Source organism: Tuber melanosporum (genome assembly GCF_000151645.1).
Source record: "Tuber melanosporum whole genome shotgun sequence assembly, scaffold_48, strain Mel28".
Classification (NCBI taxonomy): Eukaryota; Fungi; Ascomycota; class Pezizomycetes; order Pezizales; family Tuberaceae; genus Tuber; species Tuber melanosporum.
In genome coordinates, this window is record NW_003299093.1 from 487,453 (window position 1) to 513,236 (window position 25,784).

Here is a 25,784-nt window from a genome sequence, read left to right on the forward strand (position 1 = left end):
CAAGATCCTCCTGTCTTTTCTGGAAAACTCCCACAATTCTCTGGCTTCAAGTCCTGTTACCCCCCGATGGTGCTCCCAGAGAAGCCACAGGTGGTGGTGTTTACACTTCGTGCCTTTTTTGATATTGTTTCTTTAGTTCCTGTGTTTTTCAACAACTCTGCCCTCATAGTAGTAGATGTCTATACCCCGTCAGGCTTGTTTGACTCCTCCCACGAGAAATTTCGTTTGGTCAACCTTTACTCCCTTTGGACGACTTCGTCGCTCTACCACTCTGTTTCTCTAGAGGAAGCTTATCCTGATCTCGATTTCCCCACCCTCGTGGTGGGCAATTTCAATATACACCACCCACAATTGGATTCCGACCAGCCTTTTAGGAAAAGGGAGATCCAAACCTCCACTCCATATTCAGAATTGTCGCAAGAAAGATATTTCTCCCTCTTGAATACTCCCGGAGTGTTTACTTGATTCTCACGAGGCCAAAACCATGCGCCGTCTGTCCTTGACTTGGTCTTCGCCAACCAGCATCTCGCGCCCTTTGTGGAAACATGGGACGTGTCTCTCCAGTCTACCGGGTTGGATCATATCCCCATATCCATAACAATGATGTCTCCACTTCTCTCCCCCCCTAGCTCACACCGCACTGGAAGGCTACCGACTGGACCAAGGTCATGGAGGACCTCAACTCCCTCATGATTACACCACCTCTATCCCTTCCAACTCAGTAGGCACTTAGTATCTGCCTCGACATCACTCTTGGCAGGATACCATTAGTCCTCGCCAGACATATGCCAATGAAAAAACCCTCAACAAGGTCAAAACCTTGGTGGTCCGACACCTTGTCTGACTTGAGGAAAGTCCACCACTGCCGTGCCGGAGAAGCCCGTACATCTCCTTCCGATAACACTCTAGCCTCTGCTCGCTTGGCCAAAAATTCCTATTTTAAGGCTATCAAGAAGGCTAAGAAGGAGCACTGGTCACACTTCCTTGAGAGTGCTACCTCCCAAAACGTGTGGACGACCAAAAGATTCGCCTTCGGAAAACCCCCAGAGCTGTTCTCATCCCTCCCACAAGCAACCTCACCCATGGAGCTCAATGACGCCCTGCTTTCCCACTTCTTCCCTCCTAGGCCCCCCGCATTCTGCCCCCCTATTCTCAGGGCCTTCAAAGATGCACCCCGCCTACTGGCGGAAGAGATAGCTGTCGCACTCAGTAAGTCCTCATCTTCCTCAGCCCCTGGTCCCGACCTTTTTCCATACTCAGTCTGGAAGAAGGTTAATATAGTCCGCCCCTCGCTGCTAGTTAAGCTACTCTCTCCGCTAGTCTGTTTTGGATTCCACCTAGCGTCGCTCAAGATGGCGAACGGAGTGGTCCTAGACAAATCAGGCAAACCCTCCTATGACAAACCTGCTTCCTTCAGAATAATTGTCCTACTTGAAACTGTCTCCAAGATCATGGAGAGGATAATCGCAAATCACCTCTCACCCTTGGCTAGGTCGTTGCGCCTGCTATACCCCCATCAATACGGCTCTCTTCTGGGACTTAGCACCTTTGATGCCTGCGCGACTCTGGCTCACGAAGTCCAAACACTGCAACAGCCCCAGTTGGTTGCGTCCACCTTGTTCCTTGATATAAAGGGAGGCTTTGACAATGTCTCACCTAATGACCTCTTCCATATGCTGCGTTCAAAGGGCATACCTCCATACCTCTGCTCCTGAGTTAGGTCCTTCCTGACAGGAAGGCAATGCCATCTCGTTTTCCAGGGATCGCTCCGGGCTTGCAAACCCGTTCAGATTGGCACTCCGTAAGGCTCGCCAATATCACCTCTTCTGTTTGTCATCTATGTCTCGTCCCTCCACTTTCCAGTACTGCGTGGGTTAATCCTGTCCTATGTGGACGACTTCACGATGACTGTTGCCTCCAACTCCTACAGGAGGAATGTCCAACGCCTCTAACATCTAGTGAAGATATTGACTCAAAGGGGTAGGCGTCTTGGTGTCTCCTTCTCTGTACCCAAAACTGAACTCATGCACCGGAGGACGTCCAGACAAAGGGACCTTGTATCCACTCTTCCAATCGTTATTGACAGACTCCTGTTCCGCCCCTCTGGGGTGGTCCGTTAGCTTGGCAACTGGTTTGAGCTGGCCTCTTGTTCTCTCCGGTGGGCTATCAGCACCCACTTCTCAAAATGTTTGTCATTTACCCAGGGTGCCTTCTCCATGCTTAAGGGGCTATCGGGTCCCATGAAGGGGCTCGCGCCCTTCCTCTGCCACAGGCTAGCATCATCCCTCCTGGTACTCATACTCCTCTTTGGAGCAGATCTCTTCTCACCCTCTGCAACAATGACCAGCTGGCTCACTGTCTTTTGGAGACAGGTTCAGCGTTGGATCACCAACTGCTTCTCCGAAACCCCTACCGGTATCCTCCCATCCGAGTCGGTCCTTCTCCCGATACAATGCCTCATTGAACGCTGATTGCGCCTGGTGGCGCTGAGGATGGTGTGCCTCCCCCCGGAAAGAAACCCGGTAACTGCACGCCTGCACTGCTCCTTCCCTACAACCTCTTGCTACCGCTTCCCAGAGGACCAGCGCGCCTTGATGGTGGGGCTTACGCCGGGCTACAGGGCCATGAATTGGAAAACCCCGGAGCCATCCCCTACAGTAAAGAGGCATCGCCCACTTGATGCAATAGTCCACCATGTGGGCAAGCTCATCAGTCATCTTTCCCGGGTCCCACCAGCGTCACCTGCCCTCCTCCCTGAGCCCTTGTCCCCTGCGGCACCTAGCAACCCTACTTTTCCAGCCCTCAAGAAAGGCTGTCATCAGTTCCTCCTAAATACTTCGACCAAACAATACCCACCATCACCCCGATACATCTACTCGCCCACTCTGTCGCCACACCCCATCATAGGCTTGGGGAAATTCATATTGGACAGAATCCACCAGATGAGGTCAGGAAAGAGCTACCTGGCCGGACACCACTCATGGAGAAATCTGGATGCCCTCGACACGTGCCCCTACTGTGAGGAGGAGCCTGAGTCCTTCCACCACGCCATTCTTGAATGTCCCTCGCATAAAAGAGCCAGAGACACCCACCTCGCGGGAGTCGAGTGACTTGATGAAGGGGAACCAATCTGGACATTGCCGGAACTGCTTCATAGCCCCTTTGCCTATATAACCGCCACCTCGGTTGGCTTCACCCCTGACATGCCTGCACTTAGCGACCCCCCCCCGAGGCCCTACCAGTCGAATGCCCCACATCCCCACTTGGTTCCTCGCCCTCGGCGTAAGCAGTTGGTGAAAGAATACCCCTTTGGTTTCCTTGCTTATAGGATTTCTTTATGTTTAGTTTGAATGTTTCCCTTTATAGTTAGCTGTTTATGCGCTTTGCGATATGGGTTCTTCACACTTATTGGAGGCAGTTGTTTGGTTTCCTTTGTTTTTGTTTACTTGGGGATTAACGTCTTGTTTACGCCATAGCTACCGCTGCATGCGAGTTCTTGTACCTAAACAATGAATACCTGATTATATATATAAAAAAAAAAAGACCTCCAATACACACACTCTGTCGCTTCTATTTTCCTCCCACATAGTTTGGCAACACCACTTCAACTATCGTGGGCCCCCCCACTCCCCTCTGTCCCCTCGATGGTTCCTGCCTAGGAGCAAGGTTAACTCTTCTATCCTCTCCTACATTGGCCTTGCTTGTCTCTTGTCTGCTTGATGGGGGAGTTATCTGGGCTCGCCTAGTAGTCCTGTCTTGCTAATAGAGGCTCGTTTAGCTTTGGCACAATCGGCTTCCTCTCTTCGTTTCCGGATGGTACTAGCAGTGGTGGACGTCCTTCTCCCCACTTGCACGATCCCCGTTGGGGAATGCCTCAGCTAGTACCTTTTGGGTCTGTCTTGCGGTGAGATTTGACCATACCCTCCTTGTTGCTCGGTTCAAGTCTGGTTGCCTTCCTGACCTCGCCCTTCCACCTTCCTACCGCCGGTGGGATCTCTTCCACTAAGTAACACTATCTCTGGGAGAACAAGGGACTACATGAGAGACGCGGTTTTATGGCAATAGGTTTTGGTTGGTTGGATCAGTACTGGGGCTTTTGGCCCTTTCTCCCTTTTTCTCTTCGGTCGTGTCGGCTGGTACCCTACCACTATCGGCTGGTACCCTACTACCTCTCCCTCTTTTGCTACTTCGGGCAGCCCCTTCAGCCCTCCCGGACGGACAGCTTGTAGCTCTCATTCTGCTAATACCACCTGCTTACAGCGGGTGCTCTTTCCTTTCGGTTTCTCCTGCTTGCGACTGTGGGCTATATTCCCAAGACATTCATTTATGTCACCTATATGGCGCACCTATTCGTTTTTTAGACTTCATGGGTGAGGTCTGGCCCTTGGTTTGTCCCAAGCAAGGGGCACGGGTTGGGCTGCAATCTGGTTGTTGTAGACCAGGGATTGGTTTCGGCCTTTGGTTTGGGGTTACTCTGGTTGGGATTTTCTTCAGTTCGGTACGGGGTGTACTGTCGGGATGGGGGTTTTTCCTTGCTTTAAAGCATGGGTTTCTGGGCTTTCTGTCTTTACTGTTTGTAGATAGCCATGTGGGAGACTTGTGGGGGAGTTTTTTAAACCAAAGACTGGTTAGTTATCGGTGGCTCTAGAAAAGACCCCTCCGCACTCAAGTCGTGGGACTGTAGGGTTGGGCACCTGGCTGCTGGTGTTAGCCTTTCTGGGGTCACGGTTTTTCTTCTGGCTGCTTGAGAACAAGGCGGGATGGAGGTGCGGGTCTACATGGTGAAAGCTGATATAACCCACCGCCTTACTTCCGTTAAAACAGATAAATAAATAAGATTATAAAAAAAAAGTTTAAAAAAAGACCTCCGATATACATGCTCCATGCCCTCTTCTTTCCCTTCCCCTATGTTTTACTTCTGCTCTCAATACCATCTGCATCTGTTGAACAAGCCCCTTATACTTCACAATCTTCTTAGCCTATACCCAGGGATTATCTCTCCTTGCCGGGCCATGGACCCCTCCGCTCACTCTCGTTCCGGCACACCTGTCTCTAATCAGCAAGCTGCCTCTCACCCTCTCTCGCGGCAGTCGTTAGCTGCACTGATCCTTCCTATCTACCAGAACCTAGCCAGGCTTATCCTCTCTGCGAGAGCCCTGCTAGATTGGACCCCCGAAAGCCTACCCCCAATCTCCCATCAGGAGGTGCTGGAACTCTCTACTGGAGAATACTACCGGCTTCCCCTCATCTCCTCTCTCGTGCATGGTATGTCCGCCCTCTCCCGAACCGTCGATGAGCTCAATACGAGAATTCATGACCTATCATCCCAGGTTGCCAACACGCTCCCCTCTAACGACACCCCGGTCTATGCTACCAACATTTCGGCGAGCTCCGTGGCCTCCCTCCAAGCATCCATCAGGGATCTGTCTACTAGGTTGGTAGCAAACCCTGCTCCTCCACCCCAACCGCCTGTGTTGTCCCCTACTGCCCCGCTCAATTGGCCTTCCTGAAAGCGTAAAGAGCCAGCCACCAACACCTTTGCCCCCACTCTCCCTGAGGTCCTACCGTGGGGATACTCCGCGTTCTACGACCCTGACCTCCTCAACTATGACACGGCGATAGGCAAATACTGGGGAAACCCTGCTGCCTATCCCGCCAAATATCCCAGGACATAGGAAGTATAGTAGTGGAGGGACGGCAAGTGCCCCAACCCGGCTGAATTCCTACCCGGCATCTCCAACCCAGATGACCCCACACCTGGCAAGACCAGACTGTCCTACACTGAGGCCGCGTCCTTAGGGCTCTCAAGGGCCAAGAAAAAACAAGGAGGCTCCACCCCCTCTACAGCACAAGTCGTGAAGACAGTCCCCAGGCCGGCTAGTCCTCCTGTGCCTCGGCCACTACCTGGTGCTGAGAGCAGGTTCTTTGCACCTCGATCTCTCGCTGCTCACCACCCTCTGAGTAGAGAAATACTGGCTTCCTTCCCTGACATTACGGCAACGGTCCTTAAAGAGGCCAACTGCCCCCTCCCAAAAGCCTTTACAGCTAAAGTCGACAATCGCGGTACAGTGACCGTCTTTGCCCTTGATCCCTACACTCCTGCCACTGCATACGCACCGTACTATGAAGCCCTCTCCTCCCGTCTCAATAAAGCCTACCCTGCGGGCGACAACCCTTACCTCTGCTTCCGTCCTGTGTCCAATGAGGTGCAACTAGCGGTCTACTCTCTCCCCATCTCATTCCTTCCTGACCATCAAGAGGCTCTGTTGGGGACCCTAAGGGAAACTATTGTGAATGTCAAGGAAGTACGAATCCTCACAGCAAGATTCCTCATTCAAGACGAGGAAATTTCTCCTCTCCAAGGCAAACACCTCATGTATCGTTACGGTCGCTCCCACAGATGTAGACAAGATAGTGGGTAGCACCGTCCTCTACGCCTCACGTTACCGGATTGAAAGAGCCTTCTCTACAAACTAATTCACTCACTGTAAGAAGTGCTGGGGGTATGGCCACCAAGCACCCAGATGCAAAACCGACCACCCAGTCTGCTCAATATGCGCCCTCAGCCACACGAAGGCGACTCACTGCTGCCAGAACCTGACATGCCCCAAAGGTGGCAACCTCAAACCTGTGGTGTACTGCTGCTGCACCTCCGTCCCCTTATGTACCACCTGCTCTTCCACCCACCCTGCCTTTGATCAGTCGTGCACCTAATGACTAAAGACCCCTCCCCTGCCCCCCTCCGAGTCCCATCCCCCAGGGGAAGAAGAAATGGATACCCAGGATGATGGAGGAGAGGGTTCTTCCACCAGACTACCTCGGCCCCAGAGCCTTGCCCCTTCTGTTGACTTAGGAGACGGTCTCGCCACCAGAGCCCCCCCCAGCCTCCCTTTCTCGACCCCCTTCCCACCTGAAAGTGTCTTTCCCGTCCCCAGCACCCCATCGCCCACCTATGGAAATGACCCCTCCTGTACCCACGAGGACATCACTCCCACCCCAGTCCCCAAACTACTGGCGGGTCTGTCCTATTAATGAGTGACACCTACTCTACTCCCCCTCCTTCCCCAGTTTCTACTACTCCTCCGCAGAGCGCTAGCGATTTTTCCCTCATTCAACACAACTGCATGGGTAGCTGGAATGTGTTTCTTTTACTCATTAATACTTTAGGCGCTTTGCCCTCCCCTCCTATGCTTGTTGCCCTTCAGGACCCTCCTTTCATTCGTGGAAAACTCCCACAGTTTGCTGGCTTCAAATCCTTTTACCCCACGACAGTGCTCGGGGAAAAGCCATGAGTGGCGGTGTTTGCACTTCGCTCCTTTTTTGATATTGTTTCTTTGGTTCCTGTGTTTTTCAACAGCCCTGCCCTGATGGCAGTGGATGTCTATACCCCGTCAGGTTTGTTTGACTCCTCCTATGAGAAGTTTCCTTTTGTCAACCTTTATTCTCTTTGGACGACATCGTTGCTGTACCGCTCTGTTTTCCCTGAGGAAGCTTATCCTGATCTCGACTTCGCCACCCTCGTAGTGGGTGACTTCAATATCCACCACCCACAATGGGATCCTGACCAGTCTCTTAGGAAAAGGGAGATCTGAACCTCCACTCCATATGCAGAACTGTCACAAGAAAGATGTTTCTCCCTCTTGAACACTCCCGGAGTGTTTACTCGATTCTCACTAGGCCAAGACCATACACTGTCTGTCCTTCACTTGGCTTTCGCCAACCAGCACCTCGCGCCCTTTGTAGAAACATGGGACTTGTCTTTCCAGTCTACTGGGTCGGATCACGTCCCGATATCCATAACACTGATGTCACCGCTAGTCCTCCCCCCCCCAGCTCACACCGCATTGTAAGACTACCGACTGGAACACGGGCCATGGAGGACCTCGGCTCCCTGACGATTCCGCCACCTCCACTTCTCCCAACTCAGCAGACACTTAGCACATGGCTCAACATCAATCTGGGAAGGATATGCTTAGTCCTCGCCAGAAATACACTAATGAAAAAGCCTTCCACAAGATCAAAACCTTGGTGGTCCGACACCTTGTCTGACTTGAGGAAAGTCCATCATTCCCGTGCCCGAAATGCCCCTACATCCCCTTCAAATAATACGTGGGCCTCTGCTCGCTTGGCCAAAAATGCCTATTTTAAGGCTATCAAGAAGGCTAAGAAGGAGCACTGGGCACGTTTCCTTCAGAGTGCTACCCCCCAAAATGTATGGACGGCCAAAAGGTTCCCCTTCGGAAGTCCCACAGCGCGTTTCCCGTCCCTTCCTAAGGCAACCTCATCCATGGAGCTGAATGACGCCCTGCTTTCCCACTTCTTCCCTCCTAGGCCCCCCACATTCTGCCCGCCTATGCTCAGGGCCTTCAAAGATGCACCCCCCCTACTGGTGGAAGAGATAGCTGCGGCACTCAGCAAGTCCTCGTCCTCCTCTGCCCCTGGTCCAGACCATTTCCCATACTCCGTTTGGAAGAAGGTTAATATATCCCGTCCCTCTCTGCTGGTTGAGCTACTCTCTCCGCTGGTCTCATTCAGTTTCCACCTGGCGTCGCTCAAGATGGCGAATGGTGTAGTCCTGGACAAACCAGGGAAACCCTCCTACGACACACCTGCCTCCTTCAGAACAATTGTCCGCCTGGAATCAGTCTCCAAGATCACGGAGAGGAGAATCACAAATCACCTCTGACCCTTGGCTAGGTTGCTGGGCCTGCTCCACCCCCATCAATGTGGCTCCATTCCAGGGCTTAACACTTTCGATGCCTGTGCGACTCTGACTCACGAAGTTCACACAATGCAAGGGCCTCAGTTGGTTGCATCCACCGTGTTCCTTCATATCAACGGAGGATTTGACATTGTCTCCCCGAACGACCTCTTCCATATGCTGCGTTCGAAGGGCATACCTCCATACCTCTGCTCCTGGATTAGGTCCTTCTTGACAGGGAGGCAATGCCATCTCATTTTCCAGTGATTGCCCAGGGTTTTCAAACTGGTTCAGGTTGGTACCCTGAAAGGCTCGCCAATATTACCTCTTCTCTTTGTAATCTATGTTTCGTCTCTCCACTTTCCGGTACTGCGTGGGTTAATCCTATCCTATGAGGATGACTTCGCAGTGACTGTTGCCTCCAACTCCTACAGGAGGAATGTCCAGCGCCTCCAACATCTAGTCAAGATATTGACTCAAAGGGGTAGGCATCTTGGGGTCTCCTTCTCTATACCCAAAACGGAACTCATACACTGGAGAATGCCCAGACAAAGAGACCTTACATCCACTCTCCCAATCGCTATTGACGGACTCCTTTTCTTCCCCTCTGGGGCGGTCCATTGGCTCGGCCACTGGTTTGAGCTGGCCTCTTACTCTCTCCGGTCGGCTACCAACACCCACTTCTCAAAACATCTGGCACTTGCCCTGGGTGCCTTCTCCATGCTTAAGAGGCTATCGGGTCCCAGTAAGGGGCTCGCTCCCTTCCTCTGCCACAGGCTAGCGTCCTCCCTCCTCTCACCCATACTCCTCTTCGGTGCAGATCTCTTCTCACCCTCTGCAACCATGACCGACCGGCTTGCTGTGTTTTGGAGACAGGTCCAGAGATGGGTCACCAGCTGCTTCTCCGAGACTCTTACCGGAATCCTTCCCTGCAAGTCTGCCCTTCCCCCGATACAATGCCTTATTGAACACCGTCAGCACCTGGCGGTGCTGAGGATGGGGTGCCTCCGCCCGGAAAGAAATCCCGCCACTGCACGCCTGCACTGTTCCTTCCCTACTATCTCTTATTACCGCTCCCAGAGGACCACCGCCCCTTGACGGTTGGGCTTACACCGGGCTACAGGCCCCTTAATTGGAAAACTCCCAAGCCATCCCCTCTGGTAAGGAGGCATCTCCCACTTGACACAATAGCCCACCGGGTGGGCAAGCTTGTCAGTCATCTTTCTAAGGTCCTACCAGCATCACCTGTCCTGCTCCCTGAGCTCTTGCCCCCTGTGGCAACTGGCGACCCTCCTTTTCTAGCCCTCAAGAAAGGCTGTCGTCAGTTCCTCATAAACATATGGACCAAACAATACCCACCATCACCCCAATACGTCTACTCGCCCACTCTGTCGCCCCACCTCTTCATGGGCTTGGGGAACTTCCTAGCGGGCAGAATCTACCAGATGAGGTCAGGGAAGAACTACCTGGCTGGCCACAGCTCCTTGAGAGATCTGGATGCCCTCGACAGGTGACCCTACTGTGAGGAGGAGCCTGAGTCCTTCCACCACGCCATTCTTGAATGTCCCTCGCATAAAAGAGCGAGAGACACCCACCTCCCGGGAGTTGAGTGCCTGGACGAAGGGGAACCCATCTGGACATTGCCAGAACTGCTTCATGGCCTATCCGCCTACATCTCTGCCACTTCAGTCGGCTTCCTCTCGGACATGCCTGCACTCCGAGATTCCCCCTACGGGGCCTGTCCCGTCACAAGTCCCACTTATTCACTCAGATCCTCGTCCTCTACCTAAGCCGTCGAGTGAGAGTATACTTTTTTAGTTTCCTTGCCTGTAGGATTTCTTTATGTTTAGTTTGAATGTTTCCCTTTATAGCTAGCTGTATATACTCTTTGCGATATGGGTTGTTCGCACTTATTGGAGGCACTAGTTTGGTGTCTTTTATTTTTGTTTGTTTTGGGATTAAGGTTTTGTTTAAGCCATAGCTACCACTGCATGCGAGTTCTTGTACCTAAACAATGAATACATGATTATAAAAAAAAAAGAAAAAAAAAAAGACCTCCGATACACTATGCTCCATCACTTTTATTTTCCTCCCACATAGTTTGGCAACACCACGTCAACTATTGTGGGCCTCCCCACTCCCCTCTGCCCCCTCGATGGTTCCTCCCTAAGGGTAAGGTTAACTCTTCTATCCTCTCCCGCTTTGGCCTCGCTTGTCTCTTGTCTACTTGATGGGGGAGTTATCTGGGCTCACCCAGTAGTCCTGTCTTGCTAATAGGGGCTCGCTTAGTTTTGGCACGGTCAGCTTCCTCTCTTCGCTTCCGGACGGTACTGGCAGTGGTGGACGTCCTTCTCCCCACTTGCATGATCCCCATTGGGGAAAGCCTTGGCTAGTAACTTCGGGGTCTGTCTTGCGGTGAGATTTGGCCATACCCTCCTAGTCGCTCAGTTCAAGTTTCAGTTGCCTTCCTCACCTCGCCCTTCTGCCTCCCTACCACTGGTGGGATCCCTTCCACTAAGTGATGCTATCTCTTGGAGAACAAGGGACTACATGAGAGATTTGGTAATACGACAGGTTTGGTTTCAGTTGGTTCTGCACTTGGGCCTTAGGCCTTTCTTCTTTTTTTCTCTTCGGTCGCGTTGGCTAGTACCCTACTACTGTCGGCTGGTACCCTACTACTGCTCCCTCTTTTGCTGCTTTGGGAAGCTTTTTTTCCCCTCCCGTACGGACAGCTTGGGGCTTTTGTTCTGCCAATACCTACTGCTTACAGCGGGTACTCTTTCCTTTTAATTTCTCTTGCTTGCGACCGTGGGCTATATGCCCCAGACATATGTTTATGTCACCTATATTGCGCACCTATTCATTTTTTCGACTTCACGAGTGAGGCCTGGCCAATGGTTTGTCTCGACGCATGGGGCATGGGTTGAGCTGGAATCTGGTCGTTGTAGACGAGGGATTGGTTTTGGCCTTTGGTTTGGGGTTACTCTGGTTTGGGTTTTCTTCTGTTCGGTGGGTAGTGTACTGTTGGGATGGGGGTTTTTCCTTGCTTTGAATGATTAGTTTCTGGGCTTTCTGTCTTTACCCTTTGTAGATAGCCCTGCACGAGACTTGCGGGAGAGTTTTTTAAACTGAGGACTGGTTGGGTATTGGTGGCTCTACGAGAGACCCCTCCACACTCGAGTCCTAGGACCTTAGGGTCGGGCACCTGGCTGCCGGTGTTAGCCTTTCTAGGGTCACGGTTTTTCTTCTGGCTGCTTGAAAACAAGGCGGGGAGGAGGTGCGTGTCTACATAGCGCAAGCTGATATGACCGCCAGCCTTACTTTCGTTAAAACAGATAAATAAATAAGATTATAAAAAAAAAAAAAAAAAAAGACCTCCGATACACTTGGTGTGGAAAAAGATCAACGCGGCCTACACCTTGCTACTTGTTAGACTCCTCTCTTTCTTAGTTTCGTTAGCCTTCTACTAAGTGTCACTCAAGATGGCAAATTGGATGGTCATAGATACTCCTGGTAAGCCATCGTATGACACACCAGCCTCCTTCCACATAATTGTCCTCCTAGAAACAATCTCCAACATTCTGGAATAGATAATGACAAACCATCTCTCCCCTCTGATGCGGTCTCTTGGCCTACTCAACACACACTAGGATGGCTCCCTGCCGGGTCTCAGTATCTTCGATGCTTATGCTATCCTGACCGATGAGGTTCAAACACTGCAATGTTCACAGCTCATTGCTTTCACCCTATTCCTTGACATTAAGGGAGGTTTCGATAATACTTTCACTAATGAACTCTTCCATATGCTATACTCCAGGGCCATTTCCCCCTCCCTCTCTGTTCTAGGACTAGATCCTTCCTGACAGGTAAGCAATGCTCTCTCATTTTCCAGGACTTACCCAGGATTTCCAGAACAGTTCAGGTTAGCACTCCACAAGGCTCACTGAGCTCACCTCGCCTATTTGTCATCAAATTCTCCTCCCTCCATTTCCCAGTACTATATGGATTGATCCTATCATATGTAGATGACTTCACGGTTACTGTGGCCTTCAACTCTTAGAGAAGCAATGTCCAACACCTTCTGCATCTAGTTCAGATGTTGGCATAGAGGGGTAGAAGGCCGGGCGTCTCGTTCTCTGTACCTAAAACAGAACTGCTGCATTGGAGGATACCCTGACAAAGGGACCCTACACTAACTCTTCCCATAATTATCAATGGCCTACTCATTCGTCCCTCTTGGGTGATCAGATGGCGCAGCTATTACTTTGAGCCCACCCACTGCTCTTAGTGTTGGGTAACCAACACCTACTTCTCAAAGTACCTGGCGCTAGGCCATGAATTATTCTCCATTCTTAAAAGACTATTAGGCCCTTGCAAAAGACTAGCTCTCTTTCTTTGCCATGGAATGGCCTCCTCCCTCCTGGCAACCATCCTACTCTACAGTCCAGATTTCTTCTTAACCTCAGTCTCCATGACGGATCAGCTGGCTTTCTTCTGAAAACATGTCCAGAGGTAGGTCACAAACTACTTTACAGAGACCCCCACTGGCATCCTCTTTTGTGAGTTGGCACTTCTGCCAATCCAATACCTTATCAAGTACTGCCAACTCCTTGTGGCATTTAGGATAGTTAGCCTTCCACCAGAAAGAAATCCAGCCACATTATGTCTTCACTCTTGCTTCCCTTTCACCTCAGAATCTCTCTCCCTGGAGGATCATCACCTCCTGATGATTGGCCTCATACTAGGTTACCGGCTTCTGAATTGGAAAATGTCAGAACTGGCTCCTCCTGTATGGTGATACCTTCTCATAGATGCCATTGCCTACAGAGTAGGTAAGCTTATTAGACATCTCCCCCACGTTCTCCCTGCGTCGGCAGCTCTTTTCCCTTCACCACTCCCTTCCAGGGACCGAGAATAGCCCACTTTCCTTACCCTCAAGAAGGGCTACTGCCAGCTTTTCTTAAATACGTGGGCCAGAAACTACCGGCATACTTACAGTTATCTGTATTCCACCAGACTGGCACCCTACTCCATCATAGCACTTGGGAAATTCATTGCAGAACACATCCAACAGATGAGGTTAGGAAAGAGTTACCTGGCCACTCACCGCACCTGGAGAGACCTGGATACTCCAAAAATTTGCCCTTATTGTGAGGCAGAACTCGAGACTTTCCATTATGCCATCCTCACCTGTCTCTCTCATAAAAGAGCCAGGAACCTCCACTTTGTCGAGGTCGAGAGCCAGAATGATGAAAGGCCCCTCTGATAGTCACCAGCCCGTCTAGGTAGCTTGTACGCCTACATCTCTGCCACATTGACAGGTTTCCTCCCTGAGATACTATAACGGTCCCTCTTCTGATAGTTAGTTCTTGGCGATGGTGAACGATACTTCTTTTCTTTTTCATCTTCTCTCTTTGTCTAATGATAGCACTAGGCCTCTGCCTATGTTACAGATAGTACAAGACCTTTGTCTTCTTTTGGAAATGCCTATTGTAGGTTTTCCCTAACTGCATGAAGAGCTCTCCTTGGCGTAACAATATCATTGCAATAAAGATAAAGTTCGCAAAAGTATTTTAGATTTGTTAAAGTAATAAGTACGAAAGTGCTTAGAAGTCAATCTAATTTTATTTAAACTCGTACCGCCAACACTGGCATACGACGAGCCCCTGCCGGCACAGGAATACCACTAACTGGTATACCACTAATCCTAAGCTAACTAAGTCTACGGTCCCGCACCTGCCATCCACGAGTCATGGGCGCATGGAAACTAATTACAAGACCATCAAACAACCCAGCGCCCACCCCGGTCCAAGTCCGTAGCTCGTCTAGTATGAAGCCAACCAGCACTTAGCGGAGCGGAAGCCGAGCAAAAGACCAACCCAACAAGGTTGCTCGTCCAACAAACATAAAATCACTACTGCCCGGCCTGAACACCGTCCCGCAATACCTCTACCACAGTAGAAAACCAACAAAACCAAAACAAACATAAACTACAGGTGACACGATGGCAGAGAGGAGGTGACCAACATGTCGACCTCTTGCATCTACATGCCAGGCCGTCGACCCTATGAACCCACTTTGCCAAGTGCCTCCAAAGAGCGCAATGGTGAGGAGGACCTGTACCCGCTGCCTGTCCAACAAAAAACAAACTCACAAACAAAAGAAATACATAGAGGTGGTGACAGACCTAAACTGCCAGTGGGGCCTATCTCCCACCCGTGGTGCCTTGCCCCCTCCAGCCATGCCCATTGCCAAACTAAAGAAACCAAACAAACCCCACAAAATCCCAGCACGCAAGACCCATACAAGTCCACCCAGGTGGTCGCAACCCACTATCCGCACAGGTGGCTATCAACCATCCGGGTCATTGAGGAGCTTTACAGCACTCAGCAGCTTCACCCAACAGCCCCATCAGGCTGGAAACACTTAATTAGCCATCGCCCAACCTGACGCATGCCCAACCGGTGCTCGCAGGTGTCTCTCCCCCCTAATCAGCCCCCCCCAAGTCCCACACACCAGGCGCTACAGAGCCCATCCAGCCCCTCCAGCCCCTCAGACAGATCAACCATCCAACAGCCACAGGACAGCTATACCTAATCCCATCAGGCAGCCACTAGTCTTAGCCATACCAACAGAGCCACAACCAGCGACTCCATATAGACGAGGGGGGCCCACCAGCTACAGCTGGGAGCCACAAAGGAGGTGGCACCAATACCGGAAGGCATCGGCACCTGCCACACCATCCAACCCAGCCAAATCAAAGTTCAACCAAGCCAGGAAAGAGTAAGCAGAGCCAGCCGAAACCAGCCCGACAGGTCCAGCAACAGGCACCAACCGAACGACGGGCAAGAGGCGTTCCCAACTGACGCGACAAGAAGAGGGAGGGAGAAAGAACAGAAGCAGACAAACAGAAGGTAGGCCCCACTTGCAATGGGTGAAGCCACCAACCACAGACCACAGCCAAACCACCCAGACGCACAGACAACATGAGCGTCTGGCAGCCAATCGACCCACACCACCCCAGGTAGCAAGAAAACCAGACCAGGGGGTAAGATTTTTCAGGGTCAACGCCATTCCTACCGAAGCGAGGTGGAGACACCTGACTGAACCACGATAAATGCCACAAGGACAAAACTCCAAGGGAACGGGGATAAACAACATTGTAGGATTCCGACCGTAGAAACATGTAGTAACGAGGAGGGGGGGGGCCGGTGAGGCCCCCTCCCCAGTGGATTCATGCGGCCGGTATGATGCATTGATACTTGGGAAGGTCATCAGTCTAACCCAAGGGCGTTTTGTATCGCGAGAACTAAGGACTCCGTTAAAACCCAACAAAAGAGATGAGCTGGTCCAAAGAACGACACAGGTAATCCCTCCAAACACAAGGTTCAATCCCCACAATCGAACGCGAAACCTGCAAGTAGACGATAGACAGGAAGCTGTAGACATTTTACCGAAAGGGGCTCATATGCGACTGCGATGAAGTGCTCGAAATGACAGCATCGTGAGAAACCATCAGGCGACGAAAGGAGATGCAAACAAGTAGTCGGTCACGTAACACCTAACAAACCTCAACACTAAAGACCCCAGGAACTACTGAGTGAACTCAGATATATCCCCCAGAATCCAAGGCATCAAGGCCCATCATGATGGTGAAAGAAACGCTCGAGGTGAAGCGACGGCAAGGACGAGGAAAAGTACTTAGAACAAAGCGTAAAGATCCTATCCTCCACGGCCCCATCGGCCTTCTGATATAGTATTCTTCCTGCCAGTAGTCATGTGACCTAAAGTGGTCACATGTGCGAAACCAAATCACAACAAACCAGTCATGTGACTAAAGTGATCACATGCTCAAAATCCATGACCCCATAGTGAGGTCATTTGTAAAAACTTATAAACCAATCAGAATACATTTAAACCAGTCATATGACTCGACTGAGTCATATGCGCGAAACCTATAACCTTATAATGAGGTCATGTTCAAAACATAAATCATGTGCACAAGGCATACCCGCAAGGCACACTCGGAGGGCATACTTGTCCGGTGCACGTCTTATAACTCATATTTGAGCTATTTGTGAAAGCATCACAAGTCCCACATATAACAAATCATATAACTTGAATGAGTCATATATGTGAAACAATAACATACTTGGGACTTATAACCATGTGTCACATGAAAACTATTTCCTCACCAAGCCACATTTGTGATATTAGCTCCTCTCTCCCTAAGCCAGAGTCCCATCAGGTTCTTTCACCAAGCTTCGATAGTTCTCCTCCTGCCAAGCGCGTAGACCTCCGATGTCTATTGAACTTGTCGTCCGCTTCCCTCTATCTTACCCTTACTGTTTCCAAGGTGAGATTTACCATCTTGATTGTATACCTCTGAACATCGTTCAGCTGTCGTAGCTCTGCGATCGTTTTTTCGTTTGCCGAAATTGTAGCTTCGGCCTGACCAAGTTGTTACTAGAGTTCTCTGATTTGCTTCCATAGGCTCCTGGCATCCGGTTCCGCTTCTGTTGAGGAGCTTTGGGCTCCCCCCTGCCTGGCCCTCATCCTTGAGGTTCTAGTTCTCCGCCATACCGTGGCATCTTTTTCTTCTCACGCTTTCTTTGTCCCATCCTTCTGCGGATAGTATCCCGCAGAGATTTTCTTCATCCTGTGCATCTTGCAGGTGTTGTTGAAGCACTGGTTCCAGTGCTTTAGGGCATGGTCCCGGCACAGACCGAACCTTTTTTATTCTCTCGGGAACTATCCCGAGCCTTCCTTGTCCCTATAGTGTGTGGAACATACATCATCGTAGCATACCGTCCATGACATGGCGTTATACTGTGCTTGTTTTTCCCTTTCCCTGAGTTCTCCCTTGGTCGGCCCCATGAATGAGTATTCGCGGCCGGTCGGTATAGTTTGGCGGGGGCTATCGCCCCAGCCCTCGTGTGGTTGCAATGGCGTGGGAGCCTTTCCCTTGCCTTTATCTTAGTTGAACGTGATTGTTACCTGGGCTGGGCTTGCCTGGGTATCACTGGTAGAAGGTTGAGATGGCATCTTATGCGTGTTTGAAGTTGTGTGCGAAGTACTAAGTTTTATTGTATTCAGGCGAATATCCTGTCCACTTGGCTCAGTATTAGAGGTAACTTTGGAAGAAGTGAGAATCGACTATTTCGTTGAGCTCATATTCTGGTTCTCTGTTGAGTTCGCTTGGAGGAGGAGGAAAAATTGTTTGTAAGTGAAACTTGTTGTCGTTGTGTAATTTGAGGAGCGAGATGTGGAACGTGTTGCGTATTCTCATCGAGGGTGGAAGGTTGAGTTTATAAGCTCCGCTGCCCACCCTTTCCTGTATCCCAAATGGTTCGATTTTCTTGTCGTCCAATTTCTTTGATGGTCGTGTCGTATTGATATTGCATGATATTAGCCATAACATATCTCCTGGTTGTTTGTTCGGATCTGGTCTTTGATGCTTACTGTATTGTTCTTTTTGCCATTATTACGCTTAACTCATTTCGTATTATAATATCTCCTGTAGTTTTCCCATATCTGGTTTGTCGGGTATTATACCATTAATTGTATGATATGTAGTCTAACTTTGTGGATGTTGTCCGTAATTCGCGAAGAATGGTGTTGTGCTAATTGTTTCTTGTTTTCCATTGTTGTATGTGAATTTGGCCATCGATAGCAGTTTGTACCAATCATCTTGTTCGTAATTAATGTAGGCCCATAAATATTATTCGAGTATTGCATTTACCCGTCCCATTTGTCCATCCGTTTACAGGTGAAATGCTTTGCTCAGCCTGTTTTGTATCCCCATTTCTCTGGTTACTTTCTTCCATAGTCACGATGTGAATAGTGTTCCTCGGTCGGTAATGATATTCTTTGGGAGGCGGTGAAGTTGGAAGACTTCTCAGAAAAATATTTATATAAAATCCCACGTGTCGATATCTTTTGTGACTGGAATGGAATGACTCATTTTGGTCAGACGATCTACCATGACCAGGATGCTATCGCAATTTTCCGATGCCAGTAGGTCTATGATGAAATCCATCGCAATTGATTCCCGTGGTCATTCAGGAACTTTGTTCGATTTCAGCAATCATTATGGTGTGTGTTTAGCCGTTTTCGTCCCTTGGCATATGTCGCAGTTTTTGACATATCGTTTCACATCTTCACGTAGTCATGGCCAATAGAATAACCTCGTGATGAATTCTGTAGCTTTAGCTATTCCTCTGTGTCCTGCCCTTCGAATATCTTGGTGTTGTCGTATAATGTCTGTCCTTATCTCTTTTTTTTCCGGAATTCATTATTTTCCATCATACCACATGTTTCGATCCTCCCATTGTCATAAACCCAGAGCAATTCCTTTCATCTTCTTTTTTCCTTCCTTCAATGCTTCACTTATTGCCTGAATTGTTTTGTCTTCTTCATTTGCCTTCTCAATTTCCCTTTCCTCCATTGATGTGAATTGGATAACCTCCATTGCCTCAAAGTAGGTTTTTGGTAATAGTGTTCGTATTTTTGTTTGATTCTTTCATCTTCTTTTGTTTGTGGTTTGTTGCTTGCAATCCTTGTGAGAGCATCTGGCTTTCCTCTCTCTTTGCCTAGTCGGTATTCGATTTTGAAGTTGTATTTGCTGAGGTATTCCATCCACCTTATCTGGCGGTCGTTCAGTTCTTTCGTAGTCATGAACGGGACTAGATTCTTATAGTCAGTTAGAACTCGGACTGGATAGTCGTTGTTCAGGACGTATCTCCTCCATTACTTTAATGCTTGAACCATCACTCATAGTTCTTTATTTGCAACGTCGTAGTTGTACTCTGCAGGGGTCATTGTCTTGGATCGGTAAGACACTGGCCTCTATTTTCCATCTTCACATTATTGTGATGGTATGCCTGAGTACTCATATTTTGAGGTGTCTGTTTCGATCATTGTTCTTCAGTTTGGGGCAAAATGAAGCAGTATGGGTGCCGATGTTAGATGCGTTCGTATTGTATCATATGCTTTCTGTTCTGTTTCTCCCCATTCTCATTTCTTGTCTTTCTTTGTTACGTTATAGAGTAGTTGTGTAAGCCTGCTAAATCCCTGTATGAACTTTCGATAAAAGTTGCAGAATCCCATAAAGCATTGAACATTTGTTTTGTTGTTTGGTTTGGCCAAATTCCATATCACTGCCATTTTGACTGGGTCGCCCTTGACCCCGCTTCTATTGATGATAAATCTAAGGTATTCCATTTCTTCTTTTTAGAATTCGCATTTTGTGGATTTGATCTTCATTCCTGATCCTTTTATTGCAGCCATGATATTGCTGATATCTTTCTGGAGTTGTTGCATGTTTTCCGCGTAGATAAGTATGTCGTCCAAGTATACGATACAACATATGTCGAGGTACTTATTGAGCACCTTGTTGATCCATCTTTAGTATGAAGCCCGTGCATTGGTTAGCCCGAAATGCATAACCAAGTATCTGAACATTCCTTATCTCGAGGCGAATGTAGTCTTCCATTCGTCTCCTGTCTTGATGCATATATTGTGTTATGTATCCTTGATGTCGAGCTTGGTGAAGTATTTTGCTGACCGTAGTCTATCCAGTGCCTCTCCAATTAAGAGTAGTGGATATCAATCTTGGTAACTGAAGTGAAGGCTCTGTAGTCTACACAGAGTCTCATTTTTCCATCTTTCTTTTTGACGAATAATATTGTAGATACTCCTGATACGAAGAAGTCTCTGATCCATCCTCACTTTAGGTTTTGCTCGATATACTTCCTACCTTCTTTGAGCTCCACTTCTCCTAGCGGGTATAACTTCTGGTAGGAAATCTGCTTTGTTTTTCCCATTTTCTCGTCTTTGTTCAGTTGAATTTCGTGATCGATTCTTGGTCTTCGAGATGGTAGCTCTGCAGCTTCCTCTTCTTGGAATAGGTTCATGAATTGATGATATTTATTTGGAATCAATTTTTTCTATCCCTTTTTGCTTTGGTATTTCTTGTCTTAGATTGCTAGGTCCATGCTGATGTTGATTTTCGCAAGGACTAATTTTTGTCTTTCTATGTCTATTTGAGAATTCCTGTTGTATCTCTTATTTGATAGTACTGTCCAAAGGCTAGTGCTGTGATCTCTTTGATCTCGATTCTTTTTGTTGTGTCGGGCTGGCTTTGGTCTACGCTTCCAAATCCCTTGTCTCCTCTTTGATAGTACCGTCCAAAGGCTAGTGCTGTGATCTCTTTGATCTTGATTCTTTTTGTTATATCAGGCTGGTTTTGGTCCATGCTTCCAAATCCCTAGTCTCCTCTTGTAGTTTCTTCCAGTTGATCTACTTCTTGCAGATCCTCTTTGTTGATTTTTGGGATGATCAACTGTGCGATTCAATTGCCTTTCTGGACTTCGTAGTCCTCTTAAGCCAGGTTGCCCAGGACCACTTTGATTTCACCTGTATACTCGACCTCAATCACCCCTGCCATGGTCATGAGTCGATGTTTGACAGCTAGACCCCTGAGGGGTGATATCCATCTATAGGTGCCTTCTGGTAGTCCGATGACTATCCCTGTCGCTTTCATTGTCTGCCCATTGGCAGGTATCTTGATTCCTTCATTGGCATACAGGTTGTGCCCTGCTGCCCCTTTGGAACCCTTATTAGGCACCTTGGCCTCTTGGTCCAGTTTTTGTATCTGGACTCTCTTATCTTGCCACATCTCAGCGAACTTTGCATGCAAAGTTTCTTCTTCTACTTCTCGTATCGGTGTAGCATAGACCACAGGTGAACTGTTGAGATATCATGTCGCACATAGTTCGCTGATGAAGGTAATCTTGTTCTCCTTCCAATTGATCGTCGGGTTATGTTTTCGTAACCATGACATTCCTAGGACTATCTCATGGTTCTTGAGATCTGCTACTGGAAAGGTTGCCGTTTTCCTATGACTGTCAATGTCCATAGGCACTGTCGCCGTATGGGTTATAGGACCTATTCAGCTTGGCTTTCCATCTGATATGTAGACTAGTCTCGCTTTCTTCGCTTTTTTGGTGTGGAGGCCTTATTTGTTGCAGATTTCCTTGTCTATGAAATCCTTGGTAGCCCTGGAGTTGAGCCTTGCATATATTGTTGTTTCTTGGTCTTTGTCGTTATGTATTTTCCTCTTAATCATGACATAATCTCTGTCTTCTTCTCCTCTTTGTGTGTGTAGTGCTGTATAGTAGTTCGCTAATTAGATGAGTTTTCCTGGTCCACATCTTGGGTCTCCTAGACCACCGTTTACAGGGGACCCTCGTGGTTTTCCGCTGGTGAATCTTCGGTGATTATTTCGTGAATGTTGCTCCTCTATTTGGTTTAGAAGCTATTATTTCCCGCAGTCCTGGTCCCTTGGTATCCATTGTCTGGTCGGCTTCTGCATTCTCATATCCGATGTCCTGCTTTTCCCGCACCTTAAGCAGAGTTTCCCCTTCATTCTTCTAGCGTATTCTTCCTTTGACAGGTTTAAAGTAGGTCCTGCCTTCGATTTGTCCAACTCCATTGGTTATACTGGTGGTAATACTCTGCTGTCACCTCAAGCTACCTGTGGTTTGAAGGTTCCATCCACATTTCCAGATGATTGGGCCACTCTGTATGCTATAGAATATTCTGAGTTGTTTCAAACCATGTTTAGTTTACTTTCCTTATTGATCAGCCATCTTGTAAATCATTCTGCTGTTGTGTAGCGCATGTCTGAGATTCCCCATGCTTCATGGAGTCTCTCATTGCAGTTTCTTAAGAGGATAATGTAGAGAGTAGCATCATCAAACTCCGTCTCGTATTCCAATAGTTGGCATTGGTTCCAGTATGCCGTGAAGGTCTTTTTTCCTTGTTGAAGTTTCTCCAGCTTTCTTCTTGCTGTCTCCTTAGCATTGGGATTCCTGAATTGTTTGAAGAGTGTCGCTGTAAGGTGTTCGCAAGGTGCTAATCACGTTGTCGGTAATAGATACGATAGTTGGCAGGTGGCCTGCTCTTCCAGAGAGGAGGCGAGAGCTGAGAACTAAAGGAGGCTTTGAGGGTGTACTGGGGAACAATGAAGTAACCGTTCAACCAAGTATATTGAAATACTGTCTGTCGAAGTCTGCCTTTTCCATCGTAGAAACAGGCGGTCTTTAAATACACAAATCTGTTCATGTCTAGCATGAACGAAACTAATCAAAGGTATCAATCGATACACTTTGGTAAAACTCTTTAAGTATCAAAGCGATACTTAAAACAAAACATAAAACAAAAACCAAGTATCAAACGATACTTAAAACAAACCAAGTATCAAAGCGATACTTAAAACAAAACATAAAACAAACCCAAGTATCAAACGATACTTAAAACAAACCAAGTATCAAAGTGATACTTAAAACAAACCAAGTATCAAAGCGATACTTAAAACAAACCAAGTATCAAAGCGATACTTAAAACAAAACATACAACAAAACCAATAACCAAGTACCCATACCGGTTACAGTCGCTTTGAATTCCTCGTATGTGACCCATTCCCTCAGCTTTCTCTGATCTTGGAAGGGTATGATCCATTGTCCCGCGAGTCCCCTTAGTAGAGACTTCACATAGGGAATCTTCATCTCATCGTGGTGTTCTCAATGTCCCTTGATGGCGCAATACCCTTCACATTGTGCCAGGAATATTCGTACCTTATCTTTGACTCCTTCGTACATGTCAGGTTCTTTCACTTTTGGTGGTTGGATATTTCCTTGTCCTGTGTTTTGTGTTGCTGCCAGAAATGCCTGAAAATGATTCTCAGTCATTTCAAGTATGCTAGTGCCTGGTACTGGAGCGGCTGGGGCCGGTGGCACAGGTACTGCTGATACTGACATTCTCTCGGGTCGTGGAGTTCCAGCGGGAGAGTTATCGACCGGTGATCCCTTCTCTGGGGTTACTGGGCTTGATGCCCTTGAGGGTTCTGCTGAAACGTGACCAAGGGTGTCACTAAATCCTCCTAAGTTAAGGTTTTGATGGTCGATGTCAATATCACCTTTTCTATCTGGGTTGAAGGATCCTCTCTAGTATCATTTGGCATCGCACTAGGTGAGACTTTATAATGTAAAGGTCCCTGCTCGGATATTTAGTTCTTTGCAACGAAGAGTGATACTTCTCTTCTTCTTCTCCTGCTCTCTTTGTCTTACGATAGCACTAGGCCTGTGCCTACGTTACCGATAGTACAAGACCATCGTCTTCTATTGGAAACACCTATCGTAAGTTTTTTCTAACTGTGTGAAGAGCTCTCCTTGGTGTAATGATATTGTTGCAATAAAGATAAAGTTGGTAAAAGTATTTTAGATTTGTTAAAGTAATAAGTAGGAAAAGTACTTAGAATTCAATCTAATTTTATTTAAATTCGTACTGCCAACACTGGCATACAACGAGTCTCAGCCGGCACAGGGATACTGCTAACCGGTATACCACTAATCCTAAGCTAACTAAGTCTACGGCCTCGCACCTGCCATCCCCGAGTCATGCCCGGATGAGAACTAATTACAAAACTATTAAACAACCTAGCACCTGCCCCGATCCAAGTCTGTAGCCCCTCTGGTACGAAGCTAACTAGCACTAAGCATGGCTGAAGCTGAGCAAAAAACCATCCTGACTAGGTTCCATGTCCAACAATCAAAAAAGCACTACCATCCGGTCTAAATACCATCCCACAATACCTCCATCATAGTAGAAAACAAAACAAAAGACACAAAACTAAACCTACAGGTGACACAATGGCAGGGAGGAGGTAACCAACATGTCCACCTCTTACACCCACATGCCAGGCCGTCGATCCTATAAACCTACTTTGCCGGTTGCCTCCTAGGAGGGTACTGGTGAGGAGAACATGTACCTGCTACCTGTCCCCCAAAGAAAAACACTATAAACAAATGAAATACATAGAGGTAGTGACAGACCGTAAAGGCCAGTGGGGCCTATCTCCCAACCATGGTGCTATGCCTCCTCCTGCCAACTGGGTCGCCAAACCAAAGAAACCAAACAAACCCCCACAAAACACAGCACGCAAGACACAAACAAGTCCAACCAGGTGGTCGCAACCTACTATCCGCACAGGTGGCCATCAGCCAACCAGTCCATCAGGGAGCTTTACAGCACTCAGCAGCTTCACTCAACAGCCCAAGACGGACTGGAAACACTTAATTAGACCTCGCCCAACCTGATGCAGGCCCAACTGGTGCTTGCAGGTACCTCTCCCTGCCCAATCAGCCCCCCTCAAGTCCTACATACCAGCCGCTGCAGAGCTCATCCGGCCCCCCCAGTACCTCAGACAGATTAACCATCTGATAGCCACAGGACATCTGATACCTAGCCCCATCAAGGAGCCACTGGTCTTGGCCACCCAACAGAGCCCTATCCCCCAGTATCGCATAGCCCAGAGGGGCCCACCAACCATAGCTGCGAGCTACAAAGTATGCAGCACCAGCCATACCATCCAACCCTGCCGAACTGAAGTCCAACCAAGTCGGGAAAGAGTTAAGCAGAGCCAGCCTAAGCCAGCCCCACAGGTCCGGAAACCCAGACCAAACAACGGGCAAGAGGCACCTCCAACCGAGGTGACAGGGAAAGGGAGGGCGAATGAACAGAAGCAGATAAACAGAAAGCAGGCCCCACTTGCAATGGGTGAAGCTGCCAACCACAATCCACAACCGAATCATCCAAACGCACAGACAACCTGAGTGTCTGGCAGCCAATCGTCCCACACCACCCCAGACAGCAATGAAAAACAACATCAGGGGGTAAGTCTTTTTACTGTTAAAGCCATCCACAAGGAGGTGAGGAGGAGACACCTGACTGAATTACTGCAAATACTGCAAGGACAAAAGCTCCAAGGGAATGGTGATAGACAACATCATAGGATTCCAACCGTAAAAACAAAAATGTAATGAGGAGGGGCTGGGCAGGTACCGCCCTGGTACCTGAGGAATCATACAGTCAGTACGAGGAGTTGAAATTTGGGAAGGTTATCAGTCTAACCCAATGGCGTTTTGTATCATGAGAACTAAGGACTCTGTTAAAACCCAACAAGAAATGTGAGCTGGCCCAGAGAATAACACGGGTGATCTACCCAAACACCATATTCCAT